The sequence below is a fragment of the Zea mays genome, chromosome 8 (genome assembly GCF_902167145.1).
Source record: "Zea mays cultivar B73 chromosome 8, Zm-B73-REFERENCE-NAM-5.0, whole genome shotgun sequence".
NCBI classification, from domain to species: Eukaryota; Viridiplantae; Streptophyta; class Magnoliopsida; order Poales; family Poaceae; genus Zea; species Zea mays.
In genome coordinates this window covers 56,419,265-56,432,495 of record NC_050103.1, presented here as the reverse complement: position 1 = coordinate 56,432,495, position 13,231 = coordinate 56,419,265, and positions in this window count along the sequence as shown.

Sequence of the window (13,231 nt, the reverse complement as noted above, 5' to 3'; positions counted from 1 at the left end):
GCTGTTTTCCCGTTCTTATTTATGATTATACTTGTGGCATTTAAGGGGACTCGAGCGGTTTCTCGAGTGCCTCTCCGTAAGGACCTGTTCAATGGATGACCGCCCGGGAAAACAGTGCAACCATGAGGGTGGAATGGGGTGCCCTTAGCTGAATAATTAGAGGATCCGGGGTGTAGTTCGCTTCGCCGTCGTGCCGTCAATGGGGCTCGGTGTATGCGGCTCGCTCTGCCAAGGTTGATTTGTCCCTTGGGGAGGAGTGCGGTACATTTAGGAAACCTAACGGGTGGCTACAGCCCCGGGGAATCTTTGTAAAGGCTTCGTAGTGAATCCTTGGCCATTCACCTCGGGAGTGAATAAGGGTCTTGCAAGCCCGGGCCAGAGAGGGAATCACGGCTTGTGGGTAAAGTGCACAACCTCTGCAGAGTGTTATGAAACTGATATATCAGCCGTGCTCGCGGTTATGAGCGGCCAAGGGAGCTCCAGTGATTAGTGATACTTGATCAGAGATACTTTGGTACAGGTGGCAATGAGATTGATGGTTCTGATTACGATTATGGTATTGGTAAGTGGTATTCTTTCCGTTTGGAAAGGATACATTGGGCTAATAACTTGGGTTAATGTTAAAACCTGGCTTTCTACTAGTAAGTAATAACCTGACCAACTAAAAGCAACTGCTTGACTTATCCCCACATAAAGCTAGTCCACTACAGCCAAACAGGATACTTGCTGAGTATGTTGATGTGTACTCACCCTTGCTCTACACACCAAACCCCCCCCCCAGGTTGTCAGCATTGCAACCACTGCTCAGGCGAAGATGAAGCTGTGGAAGGAGACTTCCAGGAGTTCCAAGACTACGACGAGTTCTAGGTGTGGGTTAGCGGCAACCCCCCAGTCGGCTGCCTGTGAAGGCCGCGTTATCTACGTTTCTTTTCCGCACTTTGATTTATTGTAAGAACCATATGGACGTCTCAGACGTATGATGTAATCGACTATTTCCCTTATTAATACTATTTTGAGCACTGTGTGATGATGTCCATATTATGTAACTGCTGTGTACGTGAATAACTGATCCTGGCACGTACATGGTTCGCATTCGGTTTGCCTTCTAAAACCGGGTGTGACAAGTATCTGAATTATTCCAACCTCAAATTTTAAGAATAAACCACAAAGGTCAATGTTTACCCACTGTAATTTTTGTAACATTTTTGGAAAATTCTAAATTGCCATGATAATTCAAAAGCACTCAATAATAAGCATAATAGAAAGTAAAATGAGAATTATGGGAGAGATTAGTGGTGTGCAATTAAATCCTCCAAGACCCCAAACAAACATCCAAGGGATGACTAAAATTTTAAGTTCATTCAAGACCCTAAAATGAGTGTATGAAACCCTTAAGGCCGACAAAGAAAACCCTAGTGTACCCACTGTTTTAGTACTGTTTCACCATACGTAGCATTTATAAATTGGCATATCATTAATATATATGTACCTTATTCATTACATTCGATAGATTGTAATCTCGCTGATGGAGAGTACATCCTCGTTCCGGAGCAAAGAGTTGCTCAGGAGGTAGTCCAGGAGCCAGCACTAGAGCCTGCCATCGAGGATCTGCCTGCCCCTGCTTTGGAAGGCAAGCCCCGGTTTTATGCATAACCATTATATATGCTACTTTACTGCACTTAATGTTTGTAGGTTTGTACTGTGCACTTAAGTGTAGGAGTTGGCTGAGACCTTAGTTGCATGAACTCAGGATTCCTTTTGAGATGGATACTAGTATGCTAGGTCGAGTAGCTGCTTTACTAATTAGGGATCTCGGTAGAAGTTGAGTGATTTTTCTAGCACTCGCGCGAGGTCAGGAATTGGTTGTATCCATTTGTATATCATAATGATGATGGTTTGTGGACAACGATCCAAGGGGATGAGTTGTCTATGAGACGAAAATTGGAATAAGGATTAAGGTGTGGTACCGTGTGTCAAGCATTTGAACGTACTAAGCACATGCCGAGAAATATGGTAAATCGGTAAGCCTAGTACCTGAGTGAACCTGCCCGCAGATTGCCCTCCTCATGCGACATGAGACGTGGCTCTCATTCTGGTTATGGTGGGTACAAGTGCGGTCACTGCACGACGGCAGTCGGGGTCAGTGAGGCATTGTACTCCAAGGCGGTGAGCCCCTTTCTATTGACGGGGAATCGATGGGGATGGTTGATGTGTGTGGGGACGGAGTGCCTCGCCACGTCGTGTGTTTAGGTTTACCTGGCAAGGTTTAAAAACTCGATTTGAATCGTCTGCTTCTCGCAGCTAATGAGATTTCTTGATCCATGCTGCTACATTGAGTAACAAGTGGAAATGTGTTGATTGGCAAAAGATGTTGATTGCTAAAATGCTTGATACCATGTATGATTAGCTAGGTACACATTTAGTCTTAAGAGAGTCACACTAAAACTTGAAAAGCTAAAACTTGATTTTAGACGCAGCTAGTGCATTTGGCAACCCAAACCCCTCAGCCAAACAGCTACATGTCTAGAGGTAGAGGAGTAGACTCCTCACACCGGGTAAGTCTAGATGAGTATTAGTATACTCAGCCTTGCTTGTGGCATAATTTTTACAGGTTCTCTGGAGGATATGGTTGCTGGAGTGACTTGGCCGTCCATCTTGCCACCGGGTTGGACAGTCGAGTGGGACCCTACCTCAGCAGGGGAGGAGCATGAGGAGTGATGGGTCAGGCTTCCCCATCCCTCCGGTTATTTATCATTAGATAATTTCCGCTGCATTCCGAGCAATGATCATTACTTTTGCAAAACTCCGATGATGTTGTAATAACCTTAAGCACTTCCTTAATGTTTGGTTTTATGCTTTATTGTATTTGCTCTATGCCTCACCTTCGAGTGAGTACGTGGTACTTGATCCTGTTAGTGGCCTTGTCAGACCAGATCCGAGGGACTGACGTTTTATTCCCATTTAAGTGTAGTCTAGCCTCTAAGGTGGGCCTTAGGCACTTAAGTTGGAATAATTCAGGCGGTTCCACCACACCTAAAAAGGTCCAACTCCCCATCAGGTCCTTCACCTGCTGTCCCTGATGGTCTGGCTCCCATTGCAACAGGGTCGTTAGGCACGTCCGGGTGCAGTTGCGCATATAGTACATGTACTTCCTCATGTAAAGTATTGCAGTACACCTGCAAGCTGTCGAGGGCCGCACTAAGCTCTGCCACACGAGCACGAGCTTTGGCTTCACGGTCCCAGGCAATCGAACGTGAGTTGACAGCCCAATCAACCGCCAAATCTCGTTCAGCAAGCTCGTCTTGCAAGCGTCTGACATCAGCTGCTAACTCAGCTATACACTGACTGTCCTGTGCCCACACCCTATTTCGGTGACGTAGCTCCATCTGAAGTTGTTCCACTTTAGCTTCCAAGTCTTCGATTGGATCGTTGCTGCCACTACTGCTTCCTTCATGTCTTGGAGCCAACTGATGACGAGGCACGCCAATAGGTCTAGTGGACTTGTGTGCGGTTTTCCTCGTACGTGCCATATCTCCATAAGAGGGGAAGATTTATTAGTATAATTTTTAAACATGATGCATGCATAACCCAATAATTATGGAATCAACCCCCGTTGATTCCCAACTTCCTATATATTGCACTCAATTACCTGGTCTGACAAGATGAGAACTTTCAGAAAGTGACAAGGTAAGAATGAAAGAAAATTTCTTGGATAAGTAATTGAAATTTCTTTTTGAAATGCTTCATAATATCTGAAGAGATGGGCTTCGCTCCGATACCAGCTGTGACGGAACCTCCCATGTTATTAGGCCCACCTACACTTGTCCTTGTCCAACGGACCTTGGACAACCCTGTAGATGCACATAATCACTCGACAAGTTCGGTATCTGTAACCTTATTTCCTTGCCCAAGAGTGCTTCACCCGTCACGCAGGTATTACAACACATCGGAGGAACGAATAAGCGGAAGCGAATTACAATAACTTAATTTACATTCATCAAAATATAGAGAGAGTGTTATAGTTATTACAAAACCAGGGTGAATGAGTGCATAAGTATTATTATTACAGACTTGGGAGGCAAAAACCCCTCCCGCATAAAAAGTATATTGTTTTTCAAGTGGGAGGCCAACATCCTCCCGCGGCTTCACTGCTGAGGTTCTTCTTTGGGCACCACCATAGAACAAAAACAGCAAAAGCCTACTGTTTCCCCACCTACAATAACATGTTTTCGAAAACCCTGAGTATGGAGTGTACTTTCGCAAGTCTTACCCGTCAAAAGAAAAGACTCTCAAGGATATGCTGGCTTAAGGGAGTCAAGGTAATGCTGATCAAATATCAAGACTCTATTTGCAAACTGCTTACTAATAGTGGATCCCTAAAAATCCAGTTTTATTAACAAGTTAAGTCACTACCTGAATCTAGAGTTCCTTCTACCCTAGTTCAAGCACTTGGCCTATACTAGCCATCTTTTATCAACCCTTTTTAGTTCACTAGAATGCTACGTGTAAGTCAGTGACCAAGTCTTCATGTCTGAGAAGTAACGACGATTTGAATCGATTAATACCCAGCTGGGTATCTCCAATCACACAACATATGTAGCACTTAACCATTGCATATGTCAACTCGCCACCGGGTTTCTTAAGACCAGACCAGGTTCATGCCAACCGAAAGCACAGATACACCATCGTCCAGCCTCTTGCCACGGAGGGTACACGCTACTCTCGTCATCTCTCCACTCACATTCCGTGTTGGCCTTTTTGGTATTAGTTTTCCCGAGGCAAAGCTTACCCATGATGAGGCATGTGACCAGTTAAAAGGTCCTCGATCATCAGGCCCACATCGGTACGGTCCTTAATCGACTCAGACGGAGACACTACACCAAGACTCTCTTCTCGTGCAAGTCACCCGCCCGGTCTCAACTTTATCATTTAAAAACCCAAAGTTTTGTACCTGGCAGAGGTACATCTTGTCCGATGTTGAACCCATCATGGCCATGATGGACCCACCATCAAGTTTTATTTTTGAAAACATCCCATCCACTGTGAAGCAGGTGGATTTTCTGGCAGGTGGATTTTCTGTTGATGGAGCAGTCTCCTCTTCTTCAACAGTCACTTCTTCTTCGTTTTCTATATATAACCATATATAACCATGAATGCTCATGTGATTCTTATGAATATGCAATGATAGTAGAGATACATCAAGTTGTATCTTGAATACAACTTTCCTTCATGGTGTACTAGGGAAACTAGGGTCTTCTAGGTCAATACTCTAGTAGGGTTAGACAGTTTTACCCTTAGGAGCTAGGGTTTTTGGGTTTGGGAATCAAACAATGTCCAAGGCATATCAAACTTTACCCATGGGTTCTAAGTACCAAAATAAGTTCACCCAAAAAGTTTTTATGATTTTTGGAGTCTTCAAATAAATTCTAAAATTCCAAAAGTCTAGGTTTTGGCCTTCTTAAATACTACATAATTCCTGGTTTGGACTAGAATTCTTGGAACTATTTTTGTTAAATACTAGAAAAATTTAGGAGTCCAATAAAATTGGTCTCATATTTTTATCATTTTTCTATACTTTTCTATGAATTTCCTAAGTCTGGTAGAAAAAGAAAAAGAGAAAGCATAAACAGTAACGGGCTCAATCTAGCCCGAGCCGGCCCACGACAGGCGAAACGTGCCCACGCACGCCCGCGTTGCAAGGTTTGCACATAGGACCCTAGCCATTTGAAAAACTGGTTAAGAGTCCTGCGCACTATTTCTATGTGTCACTAACATTTGCGCCGAGGCACCTCCCTTTCTATTCCTTTACAAACCCAAGTCCCCAACGTCGAACAGTGGTGAGCGCGCCCTCCGACGAGCATGAACTGACCGTAATATGCCAAGACCAGGCCCCTGACTCGGCTGACATCTAATTCAACCCCTAGCGACATTAACCCCTCAATTAATTGCAAAATTTCGGGTTGTGAACTCACTGTCCACGACAACGGCGAAAACTGAGAACACACCGACGTGTTCTGGGTTATCCAGGGCGACCTAGTTGAATCCAAAAGGTCTATGAGTACCAGAGAACTTGAGGGAGGCTAGAACATCAATCAAGGAGGCTTGAGCTAACCTGCAGAAGGCTAGCCACGACGCGGTGGTTCATGGCGTGCAGAAAACTGATTTGGGGAGAGAAAGAAATTAGAGCTCTCTGGTGACTAATCAGAGGCAGGAGCGGGTGCTTTGGCTTCGTGATGACCTAACAGAGCTAGCGGTATGCTCAATTTATAGTGTCCCAGGGCAGTGGCTCCTAATTTTGGAATGGCGCGCTGGCTGCCGGAGAGAGGGGAGGTCACTAGTGGCTCAGTCGTGGCGTTCGCAGGTGCAACGGTTCTTGAAATGGTAAGTCCAGGCGCGCCAGGATTACTACTACGTGGTAAAGAACTAAGGCGTGGCGTAACTGGGTTGCTAGAGTTCCACGATGGCACCTGTGGTCCAGCCACGTCGCACGGCTACAAGCGTGGTTGATAAGCTTCACCCCGCGACCAAATCCACTCCCCTCCCGATCTTTTCACCCTCCCGGTACTATCCTGCCCGAGTCCTGCACGAATCACCGCAATCAGCGCGAATCCTTGCGCAGAGGCCACCGACGGTGAGGGGGGGCTGAACCTGAGATCTTTCTGTGTACTGTACCATGGGATCCTTATTCAGAGTGCCTGACCGAGCGTTTTGCTAAGCTTTGATCTCAGATTTTTGTGTGATAACTGGTCAATCCCTCTGTAACAAAGTTCTTGCCCTATAATCCAGCTACAATCTTGCTATAGCAATCATAGTCAAACAATCACTGGATCATGGTCAAATCCGATCTCAAAGTTCACCTAACTTCACTGTTAGCCAATATTGAGTTCAAAGACTAACTGTCAGCCCAACTTTAAGTCCTTTTATTTCGAATTTCTGTACAGCACTCATGTCTTGTGATTTAAACAAAGTTATACCCCTTTAGTAGCTTTACCAATTTGATGTAATGACCCTTAGTAAATTCCTTGTAGATTTAGAAATATAGAGCTCCAAAGTCAGCCCTATTCAACTAAATTCAGACATAAGCTCATGGATTTCATGGGTACTTTTTGCAAATAAGTCCAAGTTCCACTATTTAGCTTGCAAATTCTAAAATGTGAAAAACACATGATTTGTGGTGTTCTATCACTTTGGTATTTGCACTTTAGTCCAAAAGTGCACAAAATTTACAATTACCCCCTTAGGGTTTCAATTAGGGTTTCTAGGGTTTGCTTTTAGGGTTTTGGTGCCACCAAAGTCCATCAAATGTGATACCTTATGATCATTTCTCATGTCTTTTGAGGTTTTAACTTATTTGGGCTTCACTTTCACCCATAAGCCTTAATTTAGGGTTAAGCACTCTACCCTAAGGTTAATCACACATCAAGTCACATCATTACAACTTATTTGAAATTTTTACCTTGTGAATGCACTCTAGGTGTAACAAACACATGATATGCCAATGCTCATGATGTTATGCTCCAGTTTTAGTGACAGTAACACCAGAGGTGTTACACCTTCGACTAGATGGGCATCAACCACAGCCTTCTTCAGCCAGCCGACAACACACTCTACGGTTTTGGAGGAAAGGGGACATTTCCACTTGGCAAGATAGAGCTCCCCTCTCCGTCGGTGCAAACCCTAATGCAAGATCAGAACAGGTGACCTTCGTCATAGCTGACATGGTCTATCCATACAACGCCATGATGGGGAGAGGGTCTATCAACAAAATTGAAGCAGCAATTCATGGCCTTAACCTTTGCATGAAAATCCTAGGGCCTCTCGACACAGTAACAATTTACGGGGACCAACAAACTACTCACAACATCGAAAGAGACTTCGTCCCAGGACAGTGCAACGTCCACTCCCTTATCTCTGAGGACGAAGGCCCCGCTATTCCGCGCCCTAAGAAAGTAGCACCAACCAAAGCTCAAATTCAAAGCACCGACCAAGCCAAAAAAAAGTCCCTCTAGACACCTCAATACCAAATCAGACAGTGTTAATTAGCGAAGACCTCACCTAAGATAAAGAGGCCAAGCTGTTATCCTGCCTAAGTCGCAACAAGGACGTCTTCATTTGTCCGCCCTAGACCTCATCAGTGTTAGTCATTCAATCATCGGGCATGGTCTAAGCATAGACCCTTTGGTGTGGCCGAAAAAGCAAAAACTTCATAAAATGTTAGACGAGAAAACTGAAGCATCCAAGGTCGAAGTCCACAAACTGCTCGAAGCCAAGTTTATTGAACCAATCGACTACCCCACATGGCTCGCCAACGTAGTCACAGTGAAGAAGAAAAGTGGCAAGTGGCAAATGTGCAGAGATTTCACTAGCCTCAATAAAGCATGCCCCAAAGACAACTTCCCCCTCCCCAGAATTGACAAGATTGTCAATTCAGCATCTGGCTACCAAGTCATGGTACTCATGGAATGTTTCTCATGATATCGCCAGATATACATGAAGGAGGAGGACAAAGTGAAGACAAGCTTTATAGCACCCTTCGATACATAATACTTTGTGTGTATGCCCGAAGGCCTCAAGAATGTCGGCTCTGCCTTTTCACTCCTAACTAAGTCATTGCTCGAAGAGCAACTGGGCCGCAACGTCTTCACTTACGTCGATGACATTGTCGTCGCAAGCAAAAACAAGGAAGACCACATTGGTGACCTCGTCAAAACGTTTGCAAGAATGTGTGAAGCAAGGCTTCACCTAAATCTAGAAAAGTGTGCCTTTGGTGTCCGCTAGGGCATAATCTTGGGCTACCTTGTATCCCACAGAGGTATCGTGGCCAACCCCACCAAAGTCTAAGCAATAAAGGATATGCAGCCTCCGCAATCAGCAAAAGACATCCAAAGGCTCACAGGAAGGCTGGCAGCATTAAACAAATTCATCTCGCGATCTATAGAGCGAAGCCTACCTTTCCTAAAGAACATGAGGGGAGCAAAAAACTTCGTCTGGGCCCCGAGCAGGCAGCGCCCTTTGATTCTCTCAAAACTTATCTATCATAAATAACCTTAACAAGCCCGAAGCCCCTCCGCTGTACTCTTATACGTCGTAGCATCCCACAGTGCAGTCAGCACAACTTTGGTGCATGAGAAGGCCAAGAACGGAAAACTTCAGCAACAACCTATATATTTCGTCTCATAGGTCCTGAGCATCTCCAAATGCAATATGATGGAAATGGAGAAAATAGCATACGCTATGCTCATGGCATCACGAAAGCTGCGTCACTACTTCAAAGCACATAAGATCAGAGTGCCAACAGACCGAAGCCTCAATGATCTGTTCAACAACCCAGAAGCTACAACTAGGATAGGCAAGTGGGCAGCAGAGCTCTCAAGGTACCACATAGTCTTCGAGTCGAGAAATTCAGTCAAGTCACATGTCCTCGCTAACTTTATAGTGGACCGGATAGGGCCTTCACCATCTCGCCATCGAGACTTAGAAACACACTGGACAATCCACTATGACGCCTCCTGGTGTCATGCGGGGGCTGGTGCAGCATCCATAATAACAACCCATTAGGTGCCAAGTACAGATACGTCGCTCGACTAAGTTTTGCTCTCGAGACATACAAATGTACCAACAACATAGCAGAGTATGAAGCAGTCATCCTCGGACTTCGCAAGCTCAGGGCACTCGGCGTTAAGACATGCATAGTCAAGACCGATTCCAAAGTCATTGTCGGCCAGATAGAAAACGATTGTACAGCCCAAGAGCCAGTCCTCCTCCAATATGTTTTGGTCATGCAAAGTCTGAAGAAACAATTCAAGGGTTTTTCAATCCAACATGTGGACAAAAGCAAAAATAAGTATACAGATGCACTTGCGAAGGCCACTGCAAGAGACCCTATGCCATCGGATGTTTTATTTCAGAAAATAGAATCCCCCATCGTAAGGGATCCGGATGGGCACATAATTATAAGTCTCATCATGACCAAAGACTGGAGGGCCCCTGTCGCCCTTTACCTACAAGGACACTATCACCCTACAGACCAAGCTGAGGCCAAAAGACTCAAGTACCAAAGTTGTTGCTTCACCCTAATAGAAGGGAAATTTTACAAGAAAGGAATCTGTCAACCTTTGCTCAAATGCATCACGACTGTTGAAGGCATAGATCTCCTCTGTGAAGTACACAAAAAACATGCGGCTGCCACTCGGGCCCTAAAGCCCTCGTCGCCAAAGTCATGCACCAAGGATTTCACTGACCGGATATTCTATGTGCGGTGAATCGCGTTGTGCGATCATGCAAAGCCTACCAGAAATTTTCACCTCGAAGCAGGACGCCTTCGCAGCTCACAAAGCTAATCTCCCACACATGGCCTCTGCAGTGCTGGGGCCTCGACATTGTTGGTCCTTGTTCTCAGATGCTATACATCAAGAACAAAACAACACAATAATTAATGATAAAAACCCTTCGTCCTTCGGAACATTATCTCCTTTCGGGTATAATGATCCTCAGACGAAGGGCATGAAGGACATACCTTCATCATCTTAGTAAATAAATACAAATGAAGATACGTGAAATACAAAAGAATGTAAATAATAATGATGACACAATGACAAATTATTTACATTCTCATTTTATAAACGTGAATAAATATTCACAATATTTATATTACATTGATACCTTCGGCTTGTCAGAAGGTGAAAATGTGAGAGTGACGCGAGAGCGATTACAATGCAGCTATTGGGGGCCTTCGTCTTTCGAATGTCCTCAAAAACATAATTAACAATGTTTCCCAAGCATAATATATGTACAGGAACCTTCAGACTCGAGATGATGTTGTACACAATATGGAGAGTAGGGTCGGAACGAAGGTTGAACTAGCGCCGAAGCTGCACGCAAGGGAGCTTCAGCTCAATAGCTGAAAAAGGAACCGACTTAAGGAGGAAAATCATATTTAGTCCTCGACAGATTGTTCTTAAGTCAATAGTGAATATGAAGGGCATGAATGTAATCTTACACAGGCTGCGTCCTGTGCCTATAAATAGATGAACAGTACCCTGTACTGTTCACGCTGACTTGTACTCGCTCGTGCGTCACGCTTGTACTTACATCTTCTGTCGAGCCGAAGGTACAAATGTAATTCATTATTGTCCTTATTGATCAATAATTATGTAATAAGGATATGTAAATAATGTTATGTGATTATTCATGTTATTCTCTCATGTTTCATATGCTTCTCCTTTTATCAATGTAAACTATGATGATGAAGGTATGTCATTCATGACCTTTGTCCAACGATCGTTATATCCTAAGGGAAATAATGCTTCGAGGGACGAAGGGCATTAACCATTAACTTCTTTCTGTGTTGCCTTGTTCTTAATTCATAGCATTTGAGAACAAGTCCCCAACATTGGCGCCCACCTCCGATGTACTCACTTCCACAATCTTCGGCAAAGCATCGACCTTCGTCATGCCACCAAAGAAGATCACAGCGCCAGGGGCTGCACTGCAGCCACTAGACACAAACCAGGAGACTCTCTCTCTCAGAGAGGCTCGAAGCCAGAAGAGAAAGGCCACTAGTCCAACATTCCAGGAGGAGGAGTTGGACCAGGAGATCAAGGACATGGAAATCATCCACCAATAGGTGCAAAGGAAAAAGGAGAAGGCTCGGCTGGCCGATCTTCAAAGGAAGATCAATGAAGCTACTGAGGAAGTGCGTCATCTTGCTCAAGATGATCAAGACCGAAGGCCCCAACACAGGGAGCTTCGTCAAGAGGGCTTATTCAACGAAGATGGATAGTACGATGATTTTAATCATGATACATTTACTTTTGATGATGCTTCTCCCTTGGCAGCAGAATTACAGGCTATCCCATGGCCACAATCCTACAAGCCACCCCAGCTACCCATGTACAATGGGCACTCGGACCCAAAACAATTCTTGATGAGCTATGAGGCAACAATATCCTCATACGGAGGCAATGCAGCTGTCATGGCAAAGTCCTTCGTCATGGTAGTCCAGAATGTAGCCCAGACATGGTATTCTTCCCTTCGGATAGGGATAATCACGTCGTGGCAGAAGCTCAAGGACATGCTGGTTACCAGTTTCCAAGGCTTTCAGACGAAGCCAGTCATAGCTCAGGCCTTGTTCCAGTGCACGCAAGACCATGAGGAATACCTTCAGGCGTATGTCCGAAGGTTCTTGCGACTGAGAGCACAAGCGCCCACAGTGTCCAATGAAATTGTCATTGAGGCCATGATCAAGGGTCTTCGGCCAGGACCTACGGCTCAATACTTCGCCAGGAAGCCCCCCTAGACTCTGTAGAAGCTGCTTCAGAAAATGGATGAGTACATCCGGGCTGACAACGACTTTCACCAAAGAAGGGAGGAAGCTTACAGATTCTCCGAGATATCCAGGGGCTTTGGAGGAAGAATCCACCCTAGGCATGTTAGATCAATCCACAGCTCCAGTCAGAATGATGACAAAGGAAGCCAGCTTCAGAGGCCACAGTACACCTTACAGTCTTCGGGGCAGCAGCAAAGCTCCTTCAGGTCGCCAGCTCCAAGGGGCAGAGGCGCCAGGGGCTTCGAAGGAAGATATGGGGATCAGCCCAGGAAAATCTATTGCTTATTCTATGGTGAGGACAAGGGTCATACTACAAGAATGTGCATAATCACTATTCTGAAGAAAAAGGAGATCGCAGAAGCCAAAGCTCGGCAGAATCAGCCGAAGCAGGTCTTGCACACTGCTTCGTGCCATTCTCCCTACATACCAGAATATATGGGCAATCATCCTGCAGCTTTTGTTGCTTCGGCTAGCCTTTCACAGGCTTCTTGGCCTCAGCTTCCACCGCCACCACCACTGCAACCTACCTATTCCCGAAGCCAGCAGGCAGAAGGGCGCCAGCACTCCCAATAGCAACGTGAATTCAGGAAGGAATTCGAAGCTCGTACAGTCAACAATACTGTGCCAGAATCAAAGCACATTTATTGAGCGATATCCTGCCTCTGAAATACTTTCATGTTCTATGTCATTTTGTTTTTTAATAAGGAACAAGCAATGTAAATTTAGTTTTAATATCTTGTAATGATTTTGCTTCTATCAGAATGGAATATATCTTCTTCACGGACTTACGAAGCTAAAAAGTTACGAAGCTCCAAAGTCGTTCCTAAGGGAATGCAGAGCTAAAATTGTCGAAGCTCCAAAGTCGTTCCTAAGGGAATGCAGAGCTAAAATTGTCGAAGCTCA